The following is a 7328-nucleotide window of genomic DNA, read 5'->3' on the forward strand; positions in this document are numbered from 1 at the left end:
TCAAAGGTATGGAGTGTTGGGGGAGCTTCAGTATGAGGAATGTAGGGTGGGGTGGAAGTGGAGGTCAGAGCAGTGGTGGGGCTGTGGGAGAGGGGTGATGAGGGGGTAGCTGAGTGAGGGGGAACGGGGTTGGAGGGAGTCTGAGCAGCGACGAAGTCCCTGCGGGTTATGTAGAGGGGGGATGAGGGGGTAGCTGTGTGAGAGGGGACGGGTTGAGAGGGCGTGTGAGTTGTGGCGTTGTCCTTGCTAATTGTGTCAATCTTGTTTTTGAAGTGATTGGCAATCTCAAGGGCGGTGAGTGAGGTGCTGGTGGAGGTGGGGGTGGAGAGAGTAGAGAGTTGAAGGTGGAGAAGAGTCAGCGAGGATTGGAGGAGAGGGTCTTGATGAGGATCAGGAAGTAGACTTATTCTCGGTGCATTTAGCAGCCTGGTCACTAGTAGATTAATACGCAGAATCTTCTGCTGAACATCTAGATATGAAATATGACATACCTGCTGGGATGGTTCAGGAGATATAATTTTCTGCTCTCCTGTATATGCCAGCTAGGGGGTGTAATATATCCGGCGACTTGTATCAAAGTGAGCCGTCCGAGTCTGTGCTCCATGTTTATGTAATTATGTCCTATTTGAAGATATAAAATTATATGGAAAAGTGAGTTTTTAAATGTAAGTCTGTTTTTACGACTACCTGGAATGTCTTTGAAGCTCCGTGAGGGCTGGTTTATGGTTTTACGATCCCTTCTCCAGCAAGCGTCTCGCAGACATAGGGGCACCAGATAGTGGGGTTTATAGCCATGAAGCCCTCCCAATGAGTTTGCTGCCTGTGATCTCTGCAACAAACAGACCACATGTCACTCAACAGAGAGGGAGAGGGGATGTCGGAGGAATCTGATTTGGGAGAGAGATACAAGATGGAGGGGTTTGGAGCAAAATGGATGACCGCGTCCATCTCTGTGTGCATGATTGCTACAAGGAGTATATCATATACAGTCCTGTGTACAGAGTGCAGTGGTCAGGAGTATGTCCTATACAGTCCTGTGTACAGAGTGCAGTGGTCAGGAGTATGTCCTATACAGTCCAGTGTACAGAGTGCAGGAGGCAGGAGTATGTCCTATACAGCCCTGTGTACAGAGTGCAGTGGGCAGGAGTATGTCCTATACAGTCCTGTGTACAGAGTGCAGTGGGCAGGAGTATGTCCTATACAGTCCAGTGTACAGAGTGCAGTATTCAGGAGTATGTCCTATACAGCCCAGTGTATAGTGTGCAGTGGTGAGGATTATATCTTAGGCCTGTGTACAGAGCACAGTGGTCAGGAGTATGTCCTATACAGTACAGAGTGCAGGGGTTAGTAGTATGTCCTATACAGTCAAGTTTACAGAGCTCAGTGGTCAGGATTATATCATATACAGCCCTGTGTATAGTGTGTAGTGGTCAGGAGTATATCATATACAGCCCTTTGTACAGAGTGCAGTGGTCAGGAGTATATTATATACAGCCCTGTGTACAGAGTGCAGGGGTATATCATATACAGCCCTGTGTATAGAGTGCAGGGGTCAGGAGTATACCATATACAGCCCTTTTGTACAGAGTGTAGTGGTCAGGAGTATATCATATACAGCCCAGAATACAGAGTGCAGGGGTCAGGAGTATATCATATACAGCCCTGTGTATAAAGTGCAGAGGTCAGGAGTATATCATATACAACCCTGTGTATAGAGTGCAGGGGTCAGGAGTATATCATATACAGCCCTGTGTATAGAGTGCAGTGGTCAGGAGTATATAATATACAGCCCAGAATACAGAGTGCAGGGGTCAGGAGTATATCATATACAGCCCTGTGTATAGAGTGCAGGGGTCAGGAGTATATCATATACAAACCTGTGTATAGAGTGCAGGGGTCAGGAGTATGTCATCTCTATGAGCCGAACAGCTCTGGTTTCATTACAAGCAGAGTTTGGTGAAATTCATAGACTTTTGGATACCAAACTCTATTGGGATCATTGGAAGCAGAATCAAAGATGCCCATTTCCTGGGCTAATAGGCAATAGGCTAATCTAAATATGCAGCTTGCCTATCCAAGAAAGGGGGGAGGCATACACTAAACCATACTAGGTCATGTGTCCTCAACACAGGGGGATCCCCTTCCAGGGTGGAACCTGGCAAAGTACCTTCTTGATAAGGACAAGGTGCCTCTTTCCAACAACCCTGGATGATGGTAATAGGGGGGAGGGTTCTGAGGACTTATCAGAATCTGGAAGCTCCGTATAATAGGAGAGCCTTCAGATACCCCCCCTTTAATAATAGGAGGCCCTTCAGATACCCCCCCCCCTTTAATAATAGGAGGGCCTTCAGATACCCCCCCTTTAATAATAGGAGAGCCTTCAGATACCCCCCCTGTAATAATAGGAGGGCCTTCAGATACCCCCCCTTTAATAATAGGAGGGCCTTCAGATACCGCCCCTTTAATAATAGGAGGGCCTTCAGATACCCCCCCTTTAATAATAGGAGGGCCTTCAGATACCCCCCCCCTTTTAATAATAGGAGGGCCTTCAGATACCCCCCTTTAAAAATAGAAAGGGCCTTCAGATGCCCCCTTTAATAATAAGAGAGGACTTATCAGAATCTGGAAGCTCCGTATAATAGGAGAGCCTTCAGATACCCCCCCTTTAATAATAGGAGGCCCTTCAGATACCCCCCCCTTTAATAATAGGAGGGCCTTCAGATACCCCCCCTTTAATAATAGGAGAGCCTTCAGATACCGCCCCTTTAATAATAGGAGGGCCTTCAGATACCCCCCCTTTAATAATAGGAGGGCCTTCAGATACCGCCCCTTTAATAATAGGAGGGCCTTCAGATACCCCCCCTTTAATAATAGGAGGGCCTTCAGATACCCACCCCTTTTAATAATAGGAGGGCCTTCAGATACCCCCCTTTAAAAATAGAAAGGGCCTTCAGATGCCCCCTTTAATAATAAGAGAGCCTTCAGATACCACCCCCCCTTTTAATAACAAGAGGGCCTCCAGATACTCCCCCCCCCTTTTAATAATAAGAGGGCCTCCGGATACCACAACCCTTTTTAATAATAGGAGGGCCTTCAGATACTTCCCCTTTAAATAATAAGAGGGCCTGCAGATACCCCCCCCCTTTAATAGGAGGGCCTTCAGATACCCCCCCTTTGCATAATAAGAGGGCCTCCATATACTACCCCCCCTTTTAATAATAAGAGGGCCTCCGGATACCACCCCCACCTTTTAATAATAAGAGGGCCTTCAGATACCCCCCCTTTAAAAAATAGGAAGGCCTTCAGATACCCCCCCCCCCCAACACAGGAATGAGTATGGGATACATAGTAGTCAATGGTACCACTAGCTGGATGACAGCACCCTGAACTGTCATTGGCTATAAAGGGAAGGGGCGGGGATAGTGGTGACTACATTGTCCAGATATGGCCAGTGGTCAGATTTTGGTCAGTGATATTACAACTTTCAGTTGATGTCAGCAGTCCCTAGAGGACCAGCCAGTGCAAGCTGTCCTAGAAGCCGTAGAAGAATCTATGTTCTACGAGGGATCTCCGAAAAGTTTCCACACTTTTTTAAAACGTATTTATTAAGAATTAAAATAAAACGTGACAACTCTTATACTAAACTGTGAGGTGAGCCGGCTTCCAGACAGCCTAGTCACATGACTCTCAGGCACGGCCAATGACTTCTCCTCCCGTAATCAACGCTGCCAATGGAAATAGAAGAGTGCAGAAGAGTTTGGAAGACCACTCGTATATACAGTATGATGTCACCAATGGGAGAAGAACCCCCTTATATCAGCAATCATTGTAGTGGTCCCTTACATTGGTTTGGGTGATATTTGGAGTTATAAATGGCTTTATATGTAATGCTTAATGTTTTGAATTTTATCCGTTGAGCGATGGGAAGTCATTGGAGGGATTGGCAGAGAGGGGTGGAGGACAATGAATGGAGGTCAGTGAAGGGGGCACAGGCTGGAGGCAATAGTATGAGTTCAGTTTTGGAAAGATTGAGTTTGAGGAAGTGGAGTGACATCCATGCCGATATGTCACTTAGTAGGTTAGTAATGTGAGAGGAGACTGAAGGGGTGAGGTGAGGAGGAGACTGAAGGGGTGAGGTGAGGAGGAGACTGAAGGGGCAAGGTGAGGAGGAGACTGAAGGGGTGAGGTGAGGAGTAGAAAGATAGATTTGTGTGTCATCAGCATAGAGATGGTACTGGACGCCATGGGAGTTTATCAAGTGACCAAGGGAGGAGGTGTGAATGGAGAAGAAAAGGGGTCCAAGGACAGAACCTTGAGGGACCCCTACAGGAAGAGGGAGTGGAGAGGAGAATACAGAGTTATAGGTAATGCTGAAGAAGCGCTGTGATAGGTAGGAGGACCAGGATAGAGCAGAGTCTCGGAGGCCAAGAGAGTGGAGTTTTTTTTAGGGGATGGTCAACCGTATCAAAAGCTGCAGAGAGGTCAAGTAGTAAGAGTATGGAGTCGTGGCCATTTGTTAGGGTGAATTTGGAGTAGTGGCCATTGGTTAGGATGAGTACGGAGTAGTGGCCATTCGTTAGGGTGAGTACAGAGTAGTGGCCATTGGTTGGGATGAGTATACAGTAGTGGCCATTGGTTGGGATGAGTACAGAGTAGTGGCCATTGGTTGGGATGAGTACAGAGTAGTGGCCATTGGTTGGGATGAGTACGGAGCAGTGGCCATTGGTTGGGATGAGTATGGAGTAGTGGCCATTGGTTGGAATGAGTATGGAGTAGTAGCCATTGGTTGGGATGAGGATGGAGTAGTGGCCATTGGTTGGGAAGAGTATGGAGTAGTGGTCATTGGTTGGGATTAATACGGAGTAGTGGCCATTGGTTGGGATTAGTACGGAGTAGTGGCCATTGGTTGGGATGAGTATGGAGTAGTGGCCATTGGTACGGAGTAGTGGCCATTGGTTGGGATGAGTACGGAGTAGTGGCCATTGCTTGGGATAAGTACGGAGTAGTGACCATAGGTTGGGATGAATACTGAGAAGTGGCCATTGGTTGGGATGAGTCCGGAGTAGTGACCATTGGTTGGGATGAGTCTGGAGTAGTGGCCATTGGTTGGGATGAGTATGGAGTAGTGGCCATTGGTTGGGATGAGTCCGGAGTAGTGACCATTGGTTGGGATGAGTACGGAGTAGTGACAATTGGTTGGGATGAGTACGGAGTAGTGGCCATTGGTTGGGATGAGTACGGAGTAGTGGCCATTGGTTGGGATGAGTACAGAGTAGTGGCCATTGGTTGGGATGAGTACGGAGTAGTGGCCATTGGTTGGGATGAGTACGGAGTAGTGACCATTGGTTGGGATGAGTACGGAGTAGTGGCCATTGGTTGGGATGAGTACGGAGTAGTGGAGATTGGTTGGGATGAGTACGGAGTAGTAGCCATTGGTTGGGAAGAGTATGGGGTAGTGTTCATTATTATTATTATACAATATTTATAAAGCGCAGATGGTTCGCTCAGCGCTGTACATTACAAAGGGGGACAGAACATGTGACAGAACAATAACAATACAATGCAAAACATGAGGGGATTGAGGGCCCTGCTCTTTCGAGCTTACAATCTAGGAGGGAGGGGATGGTGGCACAGGAGGAGATAGCTGTGGGGGATGGAGTGGTAGGAAGAGTGGAGGAGGTCGGCAAGTTAGCAGGGGGTGGGGTAGGCTTCCCTAAAGAGATGGGTTTTCAGGGTGCGCCTAAAGGAGAGGAGAGTAGGTGATAATCTGATGGGTTGGGGCAGGGAGTTCCAGAGGATGGGTGACACCCTGGAGGCGGGCATGGGAGGAGGAGACCAGGGAACTAGAGAGAAGGAGGTCTTGTGAGGAGCGGAGTGTGCGTGCTGTGCGGTACTTGGATATTAGGTCAGTGATGTAGTTCGGGGCAGTGTGGTGGACGGCTTTGTACATCAGTGTTAGGATTTTGAATTTGATCCGTTGCGCAATCGGAAGCCAGTGGAGGGATTGGCAGAGGCGGGTGGCGGAGATGGAGCAGTTGGAAAGGTGAATGAGTCTGGCAGCCGTATTCAGGATGGACTGAAGCGGGGATAGCCAGCGGCGAGGCAGGCCAGTGAGGAGGGAGTTGCAGTAATCGAGTTGTGATATGATGAGGGAGTGGATGAGCTGTTTAGTGGTTTCTGGGGTTAGGAACGTGCGGATTTTGGCGATGTGGTCATTGGTTTTAGCTGTTAGTAGATCATTAGTGAGTTTTAGTAGGGTGGTGTCAGTGGAGTGTAGTGAGTGAAAGCCAGACTGTAAAGGGTCAAGAAGGTTGTTGTCGGTGAGGTGGGAGCTTAGGTGATTGTAGACTAAGTGTTCTAGGAGTTTAGAGGTAAATGGCAGCAGGGAGATGGGTCTTAGGTTGTTCAGGTTGGTGGGATCCAGGGAGGGCTTGTTAATTATGGGAGTGATGTGCGCATGCTTTAGAGGGGAGGGGAAGGCACCATTAGAGAGGGAGAGATTGAAGATGTGAGTGAGGGAGCATAGGATGGAAGAAGAGGGTGACCGTAGTAGGTGTGAGGGGACAGGATCCAGGGGGCGGGTAGTGAGACAGGCTTCTGAGAAAATCTTAGCGACCTCTTCGGTAGTAGCAAGGTCAGAAGAGGAAAGTGTTGAGGGAGGTTTAGTATAAGTTATGCTAAGTGGGATGGATGTCTGTGCAGTGGAGATGCCCCTACGAATTTCTTGTTTTTGAAATGATTTGCAATCTGGTAAGCAGTGAATGAGGTACTGGGTGGAGGTGCTGGGTGGAGGTGAGTGAGGTACTGGGTGGAGGTGGAGGTACTGGGTGGAGGTGAGTGAGGTACTGGGTGGAGGTGGAGAAAATAGAGTTAAAAGTAGAGAAGAGACGATGAGGACTGGATGACAAGCTATTAATAAGAGTGACAAAGTCGTCTTGTTTGGCAGCATGGAGGGAGAAATTGTATGTGAAGAAAGCAGATTTATATCGGGTAAAAGTTTGGTGAGATTTGGTTTTACGCCACAATCGCTCCAGCGCACGACTATGTCGTTTAAGATGTCCGGTGTGGTCAGTCTGCCAAGGTTGTTATGGTTGGGTCCTGATGCTTCGTGTTGTTAGAGGAGCAAGAGTGTGGATGAAAGTGAACTGTTGTAGACAGCAGTGGCCAGGACAGGGGAGAGATTCTGTCATAGAGTTGGTCAGTTTGCAGAGTGGAAAGGAGCAGGATTCAAGTTGTGAAGGTTTCTGCGGGTAATTGTTTGCTGCTTGGAGGGATAGGTGTTTGAAGACAAGGAGACTGTGAAGGTGATGAGATTGTGATCAGAGAGA

This window comes from Staurois parvus, unplaced genomic scaffold (genome assembly GCF_062004578.1).
Source record: "Staurois parvus isolate SC_StPar_1 unplaced genomic scaffold, SC_StPar_1.0 ptg000380l, whole genome shotgun sequence".
Taxonomy (NCBI): domain Eukaryota; kingdom Metazoa; phylum Chordata; class Amphibia; order Anura; family Ranidae; genus Staurois; species Staurois parvus.